General features: G+C 39.7%; 1 protein-coding gene across 6 annotated transcripts in view; it reads right to left on the bottom strand.

Moving 5' to 3' along the window:
- Window positions 1-16,146, bottom strand: part of ODAD2 (outer dynein arm docking complex subunit 2) — a 173,443-nt gene that overhangs the window by 107,110 nt on the left and 50,187 nt on the right. The gene's annotated exons all lie outside the window — the stretch shown is intronic.

The following is a 16,146-nucleotide window of genomic DNA, read 5'->3' as shown; positions in this document are numbered from 1 at the left end:
GAACTGTGTGTGCTGCAGTGCAAACTGTGTCTGAAGATTATTCTTACAGATGTTTACAGAATAGTCTAGAACACAGAAAACGTGAAGAAAGCAAACTGCCTGGTAGGCAGCACAGTGATCCATGTGGGATGGAGAATAAGCAGGGCGAGGCTGTGAGGCTGGGAAAGAGGAAGCAATTCCTAAAACCTGGGAACTGATGGGTGGACTGAAGGAGAGAAAAAGATCGTTTCACTGTCATGAATGAAATGCTGGCCCAATAACATGCAAATCAACGTCTGTTTAGCTAATCACCACATGTAAAGAGCAGTGGGGAACAGCTTCTTCAAAAAATCCAAGAGATATAAAAAATTTTTAATGATGATCAGTGAATCAGGCCTGCTAGGAAATTAAGTAACAACCACTGATCATTAATGCTTTGAAAACTTTTTAAGAACATAGCATATATTATTACTTCTACATACATATATTACTGCAACTGCTATTGAGAGTGTCTGCTAAATAAGAGTTCCTGGAATAGTTAATAAGACAGAAAAGCAATACTTCTAATGGAGCCAAGAAAAAGCTATTTTATGCAAAAGGTGTTCATAAAACACAGCCTTGGGATTCTATGTCAAAACGCAGTAGCAATGGCCTAAATACATCTTTTTCTTTTTCTGAGGGAAGACATCTTCAAATTATATTTACTATCATTTGCTAATCATGGTTTTATATTGCTATGTTATACATATATGTGTAGGTAGACTTAGCACAAAAAAATGGAAATTATACTCAAGCTTCCCACCTTCATATCATGCAAATACACACATGCCAATCCTCTTATAAATTCAACACAATATGTTTACAACTAAAGTGGGATCTGCAGAGGGTGAGCATCAAGAAGTGAAGAAGGAAATGTTTAGGCTTCAGAGACTCTACTTGCTCCCTTCCAGAATATTCCCTCCACGTCTCTAAAAGTGCTCTGAACGACATTTCTGCTTTTCTTTCTAATTTTCCCTCTGGGTAATCTAGGCTGTCCTTTATATTCAAGATTAAGTTTAGAATGACAAGAGCCTTAATTTTATTACTTACATTTAAAACAATAAGTTTTGTTCTTAGAGCTTTTAGCATCTTTTTCTAAATAACAAGAGAAATGTAAATGCTACCAATTTCCCCACAGTTGGTTTTAAAACATAAAGCACTGTGTCTTCTATGTTACTGTCAGTATCATGAACCCCCTGTTTGGGACACAGGACCCCTCACACCAGTTCCTCCAATGCCTCTCTTGGAAAAAGGTACATATTTTGTAAACCATAAGAGAGAATCTAAATACTAATCATAATTAACTAAGGAAAATAACATAGAAAAAAGAAAAGCAAAGAAGATAAGAGAAACAACTCATTAAACAAGGCTCTTTTTCTGAATTTAAATGGTGAAAAGAAAGCAGAAAGTTCCTCCCAGGCACCTGCAGGAACAGAGCTGGGTTCTTAAAGGTTGGACAATGGAAGCTGAGAGCCTCAGATCAAGAGGATTCTTCAGGCAGTGGCTTCAGACTCAGCGCAAGCAGGAGTCTGAGCAGGAAGCAAGTAGCTGTCCAACAACGTGCCCAGCCCCAGTCAGGCCAGGAAAGCCCTTCCCACCAGGTCCAACTCCCCAAAGAAGAATTTCTGTCCTGCTATCCCCAGTTATATATGATGGGGAATCTTCCTGACTCCCTATTCCTGTGTCTAGTTTCTTTGGTAGCAGTTTTCTGCTTAGACATTCAGCACCAGCTTGGCTTCCTCTTTCAAGTTCTTCTCATTTTTCTCTTGTAGAGTATTTCCACCTTTTGAGTTTTACTTCATTATTTACACTATAACGGATGACATAAACTTTTAAAAGTCATGTAATTGCAGCTGATGCCCAAAACATAAGATCTTGTATTTTGCTGAACTATCTTTAGGCCAATTTTGAAACCAAATGATGGAAAATATACATTTATCATTAAGAAGTTAGATCTTAATAGAAAAAAAATTTTTTTTTCTGTAAATCATCAGCTTTTTCTGAAAATCTGGAAACATATTCATAGGCTTGAGGGATTTTTTTAGAACAGTTTTTTATGAGGGAAAGTTAGTTTTTCCACATTTCAGGATTTACTTCTACTCTTGTCACTGACCACATTCCCCAAAGGATTATAAATCTTTCAGAATGAATACCAGCGGATGGGAGCCAAAATATTCAATGTACAGAGCCACAAACGTTAGCCAATTGCTATTCTTTAAATACCAACTATGTCGAAGGATTTTCAAATGTCCATTCTACTTTGACCAGATGCCATAAACATCTTACTGAAGAGAAGTAGTACAAATATGCAAATACGCTCCTTTTAAATTAAATCTCCCCGAGAATGTAATTAGTTGCCAATACTTATTTTCACATTTTATCACAGATTTACGTTTGTGAGGCTTTTTAAGAGCTGGAGGAAAACATAGTAAAGTATTATTTTACTAGCTTCTGAAGGGTTTTGAAGAATGCTTCCAATAAGCTTTTCCATGTCTTGAATTAATGCGATTCCTTTGCTAGTTGTCCTCCTTCCCCTCCTGCTTCTTAAACACCTCCAACGTCTGCCGGCCTTCAGATATTTTACAGTTCATGCGTCTTTCCCTGACCAGCAGGCCCTCATGCGTGGTTGCAATTACACTTCAAACACGATGAGACTGGATGAACGTTGCTTCTCGCTTTTCTCAAAATTTCTTCTTAAAAAATGAATAGAGGATTTTTTAAAAATAATAATAATGTTTTCCTGGACTTAAATAAAATTTTTGAAATAAGTATATTACCCCATCTAGTATAGAGTAATATCCTCCCTTACTGTTGATAAAGAAGCAATACACATTGCCTAAGTTGAGATGAAGAATGTATTCAGGAGTAAAACAGAGAGAGAGCTGCCTGAAATCACTTTTGTATTCTTTCATTCAGCAAATTTGCTTACTATTTACTTAGCTAGTTGCCAAGTCTGATGCCAGGCCCTGGAGACATCCTGGGAAACAAAAACAGACTTGGGCTCTGCTTTTATGGAGCTCACAGTTTAGTAGAGAAGAACGATTTTAATTTTCTAAAGTCCATCCCAGTAAACGGAAACTTTAAGTCTGAGTGGTGCCATAAGGGAGGGGGCACAGGGCCAGGGAAACCCACACCAGGGAGGCTTTAACTGGGCCAGGGGGCATCAGGGAAGGTTCCCCTGAGGAAAGAATGCCTGGGCTGATGTCTGGACAGAAAGCAGGCTCAGGTGATTCATCAGGCGCTGTAACGGCTTCGAGTAACCCAGTTCAGGAAAGGATGCCAGAGTTGGCAGATGGCACTGTGATGGCAGACATGCTCACAGGGTCATCCCTCCTGGCGTCCTGTGAGACCCAGGGAGACAGCACGGTGGGCAGGGGTGGCAAGGGGAGCAGAGGTCGCTCTGTTCCCGTCTCCACCGTCCACAATCAGAAGGTGGCGGGTGAGACCTGTGACGCAACCATCACAGCCATCCAACTGGCTTCCAAGGTGCTCAGCAGTTTTTCCTCCAAACATGCCACTCACCGAGCGAGAGCCATGACCCCTGCCAACGACTGTTTATTAATGATGACAGGGGGGCAGGGCACCCAGTGCGGGGCTTGGCTCAGAGACACTTTTCGTCTCTCAGGAGCAGAAATGGTCGAGAGTCAGAGCCCCGAGTGAGTGGCACAGAACTACATAAGTTGAGGTAGTAAAACATATCGCTTTGCCTTCTGTTTATTTGAAGACTGATTTTATGCTGAGATTCGGTACTCATAAACCTGGGCCGCAAGAGATGAGACTCAAAAGGAAATTGCAAGGAAAAAGAGAAAATATTGTTCCAGAAGAAAAAAGAAATTAGGCTCAGATTGTTGGATTACAGGCTTGCTAAGAATTTTGTTTTTTTGGTTAGGAATGGTTAAGGAACAATGCAAGGATTCCCTACGCATTCTTTTTAAATCACCATGGAACATTTACAGAAATTGATGATTTACTGGAATGTTACTGCAATGAGGAAAAGTCTGTAGGAAATGTAACAGTCTTTCTAGAAAGATTCACAAGAATGAACTGAATAATTATGATAATTAATAAAAGTATCTCAGTAAAGTGACTGGATACAAAGGAAATATTCAAAAGTGAGTAGCTGAGACTAACAAATCAAAGTATGTAATTTGAAAAAAGTTCCTATGCCAGTATTGGCAAAATAATAGTAGTAAAAATAGCTATGAGTGAATCTCACAAGAAATGTGCTGCAAATCTTTGCAGGAAAAGCTATGAAGTTTTACTGAAGTATATTAAAGATTAAATAAGTGAATGGTCATACCATATTTCCTAATAGGATAATTCAACAGTATTAAAACTGTAATTTATCCAAAAATAATTTACAAATTAATGTAAGCCAACCAAAACCCTAGCAGCATTTTTTAGCTTTTAAAAAAAAAAAAACTTGGTTCTGGAATCGTCAAGATGATCTGGAATGGAAAATATACAAAAAGTAGTTTAAAATATTTTAAGAAAACTCTCTGGCCAAATATTTAAATATACCAAAGCTATAATAATTAAAACAGCACAGGAATATCCAAATAAATCAATGTAGGAAGATCTGGACACAAACTCTTAAAGTGAAATGACAATATTTGATAAAAGAAGCAATTCAGATCACTGAAGGAAAGAGCGGATGAACCTGTCATCTGACTTTGATATATGACAAATTGAGAGAAATTTGCACATAACAAAGGATTAATTTGCATCAAGAATCAAAAGACATCCACACAGGAAAACAAGCAAGGTACACAATACTACTTGACATATGAAAACTCTATCAATCTCACTAACAATCAGGAACATGCAAATTCACATAAGATACATTTTTTACCCTATAAAACAAAAAAAGACTGCAGGTTAAAATTTATAACAGTAAATCTTAATCCTAGTTGAGTAATTTTAATACCCTGGGGAGATTTTAAAGACTATCAATGCCCAGACCCCATTCCAAACCAATTAAATCCAAACTTCCATGAATGGTACCTGGGCATCCGGTCTTTGTTTTGTTAAGAGCTGGGCTGATTTCATTGTGTGTCTGAGGTTGTAAACCTTTGATGTTATTACTGATAGAGTGTAAATGGATGTTTACTTTCTGAAGGGAGTTATCAAAAATTTTTTATGTGGTTGATTACTTTTCATTATATTTCCCTCTAAAATAAAATTAAAAAATGCAGTATTTCTCCAGCTTCACTGTGCACATATTCTTTTTTAAAAAACACGTCTTTACTGAGGTATAATTGATATGCAAAAATACTATATATATTTGATGCACACAATTTAATGAGGATGGACACATTCATATACCTGTGAAACCAGCACCACAATCAAGACAATTAATATACTCATCAACTCCCAAAGTTTCTCTATGCCTCCCCATTTTTTGTATGCTAATAGAGCATGGCAACCCGCTCCAGTATTCTTGCCTGGAGAATCCCATGGACAGAGAAGCCTGGCAGGTTAAAGCCCACGGGGTCACAGAGTTAGACACGACTGAAGCGACTCACACACGGCACAACACAATGTGAGATCTCCCCCCTACATTTTTTAAGTGTAAACAGCATTGTTAACTACAGGTTCAATGTTACAGAACTCGTTCACCTTTCATAACTGAACTTTTACACCCCTTGAACAACAACTCCCCATGAGAACTATCAACATTTGAAATGTGCGTACTCTTTCACGCAAGCAATTCTATTTCAAACAATTCATCCTATGGAAATACATACAACGTCCAAAGCATACGTAAAAATATTTGCGGCTGCATCGTCAGAACAAAAATTGATTTGGGGAGAAAATCTAAAAGGTTACCAACAAAGGAATTGTTAAATTACTGATATATGTATAATGAAATACTATGGAGCAATTAAAAGGAGTAAGGTAGATATGAAAGATCACCAAGACAGAGTATGAAATATTAAGACTAAAGGTACAATGTAGAATCATAGTCTGACTGCATTTTACATATGAAAGTTACATATGTGTATGTATATACACAAACATCTGGAGGGCGTTCACTTTTATTCTTTGGCATGGCTTGAATAGGTACAATGAGCATATGTCAATGTGTTATTTTATAATACTCTAAATACAGAGGAGATAAAGGATGGACCAGAAGAGGAACACAAGCCTCTGCCAGGCTCTGTGTGTCATGGAAGTATCAGCAGGGCATTGCCAGCCAGACCAAGAGCTGGATTAGAATCCACAGCCACTGCCAGCAGGAAGCTCAAAGGCTAGTGGATGAAAAAGGGACAGAGGATTTCTAGATATATGTGAAGTGAAACATCATTTATACCAAATCTGGTACCTCTTACTCCTCAACCCCTACACTTAGAAATTCTTCAGCATTCAAACTTCTATAACATGTGTTTTTAACCCAAAAAAGTGAAGCAATCCACTGGATTACATAATCAGGAACTAGACAAAAACTTCTTTTCTCTATTTAGCCTCTCAAATAACTTTGGGTTGGAGGCATGCTTTGAGGAATAAAAAATATTGTTGTTGCAAACACATCAGTCAGCAAATTCCCTGAACAGATCTGTTACATTTTCAGATCATTACACAAAACTGCCTTAGATATCAATAATCTTTCTAATCAAAAATCATATGAATTGCTAGATGGCAGTGTGTATGCTCTAATTATGCTCTACCTGGATTAGTTAGTGGTACATGTTCTTGAGAGAATGAATAGAGTTAAACTTTAAGAGACCTCCCTAGAGATTTTTCATATTGTCATTTTTCAGTAGTTAAGTGGATGTGATTGCATAATGTGAGCTAGGAGCCATATATATGGTTATGATTCAGTGGTGTATTTACCATACTCATATAGTTATCTTTGCTTTTTCTCCACTCTTATTTATGATTGCCCAGAGGCAAAGCAAGTTTAAAGCTCAAAAACTGAAAACAAGTTACTGTTGTATCTGTAGAGCTCAGAGGGCAAGGCCCCTTCACCACTTCCACTGTCTCTTCTGCTATAAAAATAAAAGATGACTAATCCTTCTTAGTGGGCATTATACAAGTCACACATCTCAATCTGAATAAGTAAAATTATTACACTACACCATTTAGGGGTTTCTCTGGTGGCTCAGACAGTAAAGAATCTGCCTGCAATGCAAGAGACCAAGGTTCGATTCCGAGTTGGGAAGGTCCCCTGGGGAAGGGAATGGCTACCCACTCCAGTATTCTTGCCTGGAGAACCCCATGGACAGAGAAGTCTGGCAGGCTGCAGTTCATACAGTTGCAAAGAGTTGTATACAACTGAGCGACTAACACTTCCACTTCACAGTATTTAAGAAAATGTAAATGCAGACTCTGCTGAGTAGGAATTTCATTAGAAAATGGAATTGAAATATCTTCTGATGACTATCGGGTAACTTTTTTTAAAGTCCTCCCACTCTTTTCATCTTGGAGACTATTTTCAAAATCAACTCATAACAATGTCAAAACATATGCATTAACTTAAAGCATGTTTCTCAGGAAAATGGTACTAATTTTCCTTCTCAACTACTGGAGTTTATCTGGATGCATAAGCAGTGACCACTGTTTCCCATTTTTGGAAGATTCTTTTTAATAATAATAACACTGCTCTTTCACATTCTTTCCATCTCTTTAAGTAAAGCTAGTGCACTCTGATCCTGCCTCCCAAAAATGAACACTGAATTCCTTTGTGCAGAAGTAGTCCATGCGTACCTAGTCAGTTACTCAGAGTGAAAAAAAAAACAGAGAGAAAATAGGCGTGTTCAACAGTGAGGCCTTTGGGTCCCCTGGGCTCTGAGCTTCTGGACAGAGGGACAGAGCAACCAGGCAACGAGCAATAACCGTAGACCCTGGACGCCTTCCCGGCCCACAGCCACCTTCTGTGTGGCCTGGAGTGAAGTATTTCTCAACTTTTCCACCAATGAAACAGGGATCACACTACCTGCCACTCCATCCCCAAAACCAAGTAATGGGAAAGGAATTTAATTAACTGTAATTGACACAAAGTACATCAAAATTCCTCTGATGAAAAACCATATAACTCCCAGCTTCCACTTAGGAGAACTCTCTAACCAATGAAGGCCGTGTGTGTGTGTGTGTGTGTGTGTGTGTGTGTGTGTGTGTATGTCTATGTGTGTGTCTTAATCAATTCGTGGAAGATCATGCAGGAACTGAGCCCCACAAATGCAGTCTTTAACAAAGGTTTTCAAGTCTGAAAATGTCTTTGCAAAGAATACTCCTCCAGAGAGGAAATCGAAACATTCCAGGGAAGGAGCCTGGAAAGTCTCTTCAGAAGCCTCCTGGGATTTCTGATGTGACATCCTTTATTAATAGATGTTGCCCTGAAGTAGAGTCCTTGTCACTGCTGAGCTGGGGAACCACCATGTATCTTCACATCTCATGGCCTGAGGATACAGAGCTTGTGGATACATAACAGAAGAGGAACCAGCAAGATCCTTGGCTCACATGAAAGGTGAAACCCACACAAGTTTAACCGCATAGAATAAATAAAGTAGTCACTAGCTCTCACCACACATCATGGATGGCAGGAGAGGATTAATATGTGATGCCTTGCCATGATCATAAGCTGTCACTCAGCAGTCCACGCCAGCCACTCTCTGCTGAGTGACCTGTGATCAGATGCCATGGTCACCCTTCTAGAACTTGGGAACAAAGTTTGCCCCAGCATCATACTCTAGGCTGCTACCACATTTCTGAATTTAACAAGCCCTTCTTTCCCCAGCCTTTATATATCTAGCTCTTCACAGTGTTAACATGAAGGAGTTATCAATTGAAGAGAAAATGACTTTAAAATAAACACTTTTTTTTCTCTTCAGTTTCAAAAACTTTAAATTTTTGTCTTCCTTTAATTAATCTTTTTAATCCACTAACTGGTTGCATAAAATAACCAAATAAAATGTTACCACTTTTTAAAGATTTTTTTTTAATGTGGACCATTTTTAAAGTCCTTATTGTTTTGTTACAATATTGTTTGTGTTTTGGTTTTTTGGCCACAAGGCAATGCAGGATCCTAACTCCCTGACAAGGAATCAAACCCACACCTCCTGCATTGTAAGGCGAAGTCTTAACCACTGGACTGCTAGGAAAGTCCCAAATGTTACTTTCTTTAAGATTAAAAAAAAAAAAAAAAAGGACTAAAAAAGCAATCTGCTTATAAGGTGGCAAACTAATATTTAAAGGCTACCATTTAACATAAATATTTTGATTCATAAACAGTGTTGGTTGTATGTACTAATTCAAGCACTGTAGCTTCTGATTAGCTTGTTAAGAGGTCACATTCAATCATGAATAAAAAGACACAAACAGGCTCATCTGCTCCACATTTTCCTAAGCCTTTCATTCCTCTACCAAAAAGGTAACCCCATTTCTAACCAATAATTGGAGCGTCAACCCTTTATTTCCAACTACCGTATGGATCTTTCTATTTGGATATTTCACTCTTTCCAAACTTAATCTGCACCACCCCAGACCCTCCTGAGAAACTGGCCTGGCTTCTCTCTTGGCCCTTTCCTGACTGCTCCCAAGAACACTACTCCATTCCACGGCCCCAACACCCTCCATCAGGGCCACAGGTCACTGGCTTCCGGTCTTTCCACTGGGATTCATTTTGCAAACCACCTGCTGCTGAACTCAGCTTTTTAAAGCAATGCTTTTGTCTGCCTGTTTCCCCAGGGTGGACCTGGATCAAAATCTCAGGTGCAGAAACAGTCATCCTGCAGGGAGGAGTTACGCCTGGGGAAGTGGCCCTGGGGAACACACCCTGGATTCCTCCATTAGGGCAGCAAGTACTCAAGAATAAGTCCAGAGGAACAAAGCACTTCCCAGAAGGGCTCCAAATCTGCTTGCTAATGTCATCCCAGATGAGCCTGGGGCTGCGGGGGCAGAGGTCTTATCCTCAAATGACATCCCTCCAAAATGCCCATAGCCAAGACATGGAAGCAACCTAGATGTCCATCAGCAGATGAATGGATAAGAAAGCTGTGGTACATATACACAATGGAGTATTACTCAGCCATTAAAAAGAATACATTTGAATCAGTTCTAATGAGGTGGATGAAACTGGAGCCTATTATACAGAGTGAAGTAAGCCAGAAGGAAAAACATAAATACAGTATACTAATGCATATATATGGAATTTAGAAAGATGGTAACAATAACTCTGTATACGAGACAGCAAAAGAGACACTGATGTATAGAACAGTCTTATGGACTCTGTGGGAGAGGGAGAGGGTGGGAAGATTTGGGAGAATGGCAATGAAACATGTAAAATATCATGTAGGAAACGAGTTGCCAGTCCAGGTTCGATGCACGATGCTGGATGCTTGGGGCTGGTGCACTGGGACGGCCCAGAGGGATGGTATGGGGAGGGAGGAGGGAGGAGGGTTCGGGATGGGGAACACATGTATACCTGTGGTGGATTCATTTTGATATTTGGCAAAACTAATACAATTATGTAAAGTTTAAAAATAAAATAAAATTAGGAAAAAAAAATTTGAAGAAAAAGAAAAAAAAAAATGCCCATAGAGTAGATAAAGCAGGATTCTAAAGCCAGCCTCTGAGATCCCTTCCAGCTATCTAAAAGTTCACCAACCATTTTCTAGTCTCCTCTATATTCTCTTGAATTTCCCGATCCTATAGTTTTAAATTCCATATCCAAACCACCTTCAACCCACAAAGAAATGGATTCCAACAGGCTTTCAATTCTGGATCCAGAAATTCATTCTTCAGTTTTAAGGATACTTACACCAAGGCAGTTGGAGAAGGCAATGGCAGCCCTACTCCAGTACTCTTGCCTGGAAAATTCCATGGACAGAGGAGCCTGGTAGGCTGCAGTCCATGGGGTCGCTAAGTCGGGCACAACTGAGCGACTTCACTTTCACTTTTCACTTTCATGCACTGGAGCAGGAAATGGCAACCCACTCCAGTGTTCTTGCCTGGAGAATCCCAGGGACAGAGGAGCCTGGTGGGCTGCCGTCTATGGGGTCGCACAGAGTTGGACACGACTGAAGTGACTTAGCAGCACACCAAGGCAGTAACACTGTGTGGATCACAATAAACTGTGGAAAATTCTGAAAGAGATGGGAATACCAGACCACCTGACCTGCCTCTTGAGAAACCTATATGCAGGTCAGGAAGCAACAGTTAGAACTGGACATGGAACAACAGACTGGTTCCAAATAGGAAAAGGAATACGTCAAGGTTGTATATTGTCACCCTGCTTATTAAACTTATATGCAGAGTACATCATGAGAAATGCTGGACTGGAAGAAGCACAAGCTGGAATCAAGATTACCGGGAGAAATATCAATCACCTCAGATATGCAGATGACACCACCCTTATGGCAGAAAGTGAAGAGGAACTACAAAGCCTCTTGATGAAAGTCAAAGAGGAGAGTGAAAAAGTTGGCTTAAAACTCAACATTCAGAAAACGAAGATCATGGCATCTGGTCCCATCACTTCATGGCAAATAGATGGGGAAGCAGTGGAAACAGTGGCAGACTTTATTTTTGGGGGCTCCAAAATCACTGTAGATGGTAACTGCAGTCATGAAATTAAAAGACGCTTACTCCTTGGAAGGAAAGTTATGACCAACCTAGATAGCATATTCAAAAGCAGAGACATTACTTTGCCAACAAAGGTCCGTCTAGTCAAGGCTATGGTTTTTCCAGTGGTCATGTATGGATGTGAGAGTTGGACTGTGAAGAAAGCTGAGCGCCGAAGAATTGATGCTTTTGAACTGTGGTGTTGGAGAAGACTCTTGAGAGTCCCTTGGACTGCAAGGAGATCCAACCAGTCCATTCTAAAGGAGATCAGCCCTGGGTGTTCTTTGGAAGGACTGATGCTAAAGCTGAAACTCCAATACTTTGGCCACCTCATGTGAAGAGTGGACTCATTGGAAAAGACTCTGATGCTGGGAGGGATTGGAGGCAGGAGAAGGGAACGACAGAGGATGAGATGGCTGGATGGCATCACCGACTCGATGGACATGAGTTTGAATAAACTCTGGGAGTTGATGATGGACGGGAGGCCTGGCTTGCTGTGATTCATGGGGTCACAAAGAGTCGGACACGACTGAGCAACTGAACTGAACTGAACAACAAGGCAGAGGTCCCCAACCTCTGAAATCTAATGCCTGATGATCTGAGGTGGAGCTGATGTAATAATAATAGAAATACAGTACACAATAAATGCAGTGTGCTGGAATCATCCCCTAACCACCCTCCCATTCCTGGTTCATAGAAAAATTGTCTTCCACGAAACCTTTCCCTGATGCCAAAAAGGCTGAGGACTACTGCACTAAGGTGTATGAAATGTAGATCTACTTATAATTATGATCTTTTAACATTTTTTATCATGTTACTAAAGAGTACCTGCATGCATGTGTGCTAAGTCACTTCAGTCATGTCCGATTCTTTGCGACCCTATGGACTGTAGTCTGCCAGGCTCCCCAGAATCCCCAGATGGGATTCTCCAGTCAAGAATCCTGGAGTGGGTTGCTGTGCCCTCCTCCAGAGGAACTGCCCAACCCAGGGATCAAACCCTCATTTCTTACATCTCTTGCATTGGCAGGTGGGTTCTTTACCACTGATACCACCTGGGAAGCCCAAAGAGTACCTACTTATATTAACAATATTAGAATACTTGTGATGAAGAAATCCACATTTCCAAGACACAACAAATCCCCCAACTTGCCTCCTATCTCACAAAGGTGCCCAATACATTTCTGACTTAGAAATGAGTAAAACTTGCTGTATTTTTAGTGTTAGTGTGGGGTATAGACCTTAGCAACTGTTTCCCCCAATCACTGATACTCATATATAGCAAAATATTTTTGTTGCAAGATTTTGAAGCAACCATGAATGGGGAGAAGATAATATTCATACAAATGTGGCAAGGAAACAATACGTCTCCAAGGAGAAGGGGTCAAAAAAGGGAGGAGAAGGGGGAGCAAGAGAAGGTGGAGAACGACACCAACAGCAGAGGGAACAGCACTATTCTCAAGGAGCTGAGAGTGAAGGATGGTCTGGCCCCTTGGGAAGCTCATTTTGTCACTGTCCCTCCTGAGCAAAAGATTGAGAGGCAAGCCTGTGCTCATTTGAAGACATCCTGCAAGATTCAGAAATGAGATTAATCAGCTGTAGCTAATGAGATAGACAACCTGTGAGAAGGTAAGTACAGAAGGTAGCTGAATAAGGAGCTTATTACTTCATTTAGAATTGAAGCCCAGAGTCACCAGTGATGTGGGGGAAAAGACATTGGAAGGTTGGGGAATAAAAATGCAATGTATCCATTAGTTTAAAAATTAAATTGTGTTCTAAAACTCCAGATTAAAAGAATATACACAGATGTAAAATGTCGAAGTTGAAATGGATGTGTGTCAAAGCCAAATCATTAAAGACTTAGTCCCTTTATCATGTGCCAAGATCTGAGCTCATAGCTCTGGATAAATACTAAGCTGTATCACTCATTTACTTGTTTGGCTATTAATGAACTCATCAAAACTTTTTCAACAATCACAGACATTGCTGTACTTGGAAAATGGTAAGTGAAGAGTCAGGTCAACATGAACATTTCTCTGCTGGAAGAAGTCTAAATTTACATAATTTTGTAAATTACTGTATGAGATTTATTTATTTTGAGATTATCTAGAGACGTTCAAATTTGCATTTCATAGATTTTTCATATCCTTTTGTGTCTCCACAGAAAAACATTTAACTGTGTTGAAAATCCTGAAAGCTTTTGTAGATATACTTTTTCTTTTATTGGCTATGTTAAGAATATTTACCTGTGGGGAACTATAATAATTTCAAGCCATTTACTGTCTGGCCAAAAGTATCACATTTGCACATGAGTTACTGAGGGGTAACTTGTGTGAGTTTGAGTAGCACTTCATCAATACACGCTTTCCTGAGCTGTTCTGGGAGCACAACAGTGCATCTCTTTTTGATCCACCACTATATGCATTTATCCCAAATAGTTGAAAAATGCAAGCTAGTGACTCAATAATGAGACACTCTTAGCGGTGTTCATGGGGAGGATACTGTGGAGGACATGGGGCACCACCAACCCACTGTCTGCCCCCTTACGCTCTTGAGGAGGAAATTCTTTCTGTTCTTAGCACCAGGATCAGTTACACTCATTGGCAAGGGGATTGTTTTTACCTTATGATGGAAAGAGTCCCTCACTGTATGAACTCACTGTATTTCTTCCTTTTATTGGTTACCAGAATCTTAAAGCAAAAGCCGAAGACCATCTGTGCGGGTCATTAGACTCCCCACCTTACGTTGTTTATAATAATAATGTGCAATAGAAAGATTTATCATTGCTAACAGGGGCTGAGCCCTTCATGCTAAAGCACTTAGATGTGTTAGATCTCACCTAATACTAATAATAATCCTAAAAGGTGAGATCTTTTATCTTGCCATCTGGAACAATTAGGAGACCAAAGCTTACAGAGGATGGCCAGCACCCCCAAGGCTGCTGAGATAGTAGGTGGTGGAAGCCCAACTCAGTTGAAGACTTGTTGACATTGAAGGTTGTCTTTCTAACTGCTCCATTATTCTGCCTTCTGACCTGGCTGATGCTTCTGCTGTTTGGACTCTTTATCTCGTTTTATTAATGAAAAAAAGTTAACAGACCCAAATTCTATGCATAAACACCAGGGCTCTTCCAAATCTTCTTCCAGAGGCCGTGTCCAAGCCCCAGTGCCTGACTCAAGTGTTGGTGGCAGACATCTCTGTGGCCAGAGCGTCCTCAGATAACACACTCCTTGTGCGTAGAGGCCATGGGTGGCCCTGTGATTCAGGAAAGGCCAGGAAGGTCTCCAGAGTCTGCACATGGCTGCCCTGCCTGCAGGACTGGCCACTGTGCTGATTGGGTGGTTTGTGCACAAAGACTCCTGCCAAGGTGGGGGCAGAACTGTGGGACCGAAACGTCAGCCTGTGCTCCACAAGACTGCCTCCAAATTCCCAGCAAATGTGAATCTTCCAGATTCCAGAATAAGAAACTGGAATTCCCAGAAGTTCTCAGGAATTCCTGAAATCATGTTATTTCATATGTGTTGCTAAATTTTATTTATTTACATGCAACTAAATAGTAAGGATGACTATAATGGTAAATTATTTCTGTAATAAACCACACGTCTTTTTTGTGATAGAAATACTAAAAATTTCAGAGGTTTTTTGTAAGGAAAAAAAAACACTATACATATTACAATCCCATGTAAAAGTGATCTCCACCTGATATTTGATAACAGTAAACACTAGAAGAGGGAATATCACACAAAATAAATGGTAAATAAAATCCATTTAAAAAGTTGAAAGAAAAAAGTAAAATATTTAACATTTATAAGATATGCTTAAAATACAATTTTAAAATACACAAAGCAAAGCATCAATTGTCCTATCCAATAGTCTTGATTTTTATTTCAGTACAAATATGTCCGATATTAAAAAATTTTTTCTTTCATTTTGCATTGACAGCAGTCAAATTGTTAAGAAGCTTTCAAAAGCAGAGCCAAGGTGGGCATTAGGGTTTGCTTCATATACCCTCATTTTCTTTTTCAATGATGAAAATATTTTATCTGCTTGCCCTGATTCTGATTTAACCATTGAGGATACATGGTTTGCTAATTATCATTAGATAATCAGATCATTTGCTAACTCAAATTTTACATCAGTTTCTGGCATCATGATGGACTGTTGCACAACGTACATTCACATCTTCCTCACTTTGGATTTCTTCTGTTAAATTACTAGCAAAGAACAAATTGTAATACACAGTATACACAATACAGTGAATATTTAAACACTGAAAAAGTGTCCGAGTACATCTAAATGACTTACCGTTGAGATTTCCAGCAAGTTCAGCAAGGCTACAAGAATCACAGGTCAAAATTTCACATTTAATGACTTATTTCGCTTCACAAATTTGTTATTTCTTAGAACACCACTAATAGGATTTGTGTAAAGGATATGATGCATATAAATGTACCATTTATTTTTACAAGAATGACTCACCATCCTGCACGGACACATTTGGGGCACGGCAATAAGTGAGGCTGACCGCCTGGGCTGAGACCACTTATCTCTCACTGGCTCCTGTCCTGATGC

This window comes from Bos javanicus, chromosome 13, assembly GCF_032452875.1.
Source record: "Bos javanicus breed banteng chromosome 13, ARS-OSU_banteng_1.0, whole genome shotgun sequence".
Taxonomy (NCBI): Eukaryota; Metazoa; Chordata; class Mammalia; order Artiodactyla; family Bovidae; genus Bos; species Bos javanicus.
This window is presented reverse-complemented; position numbering and strand designations above follow the sequence as displayed.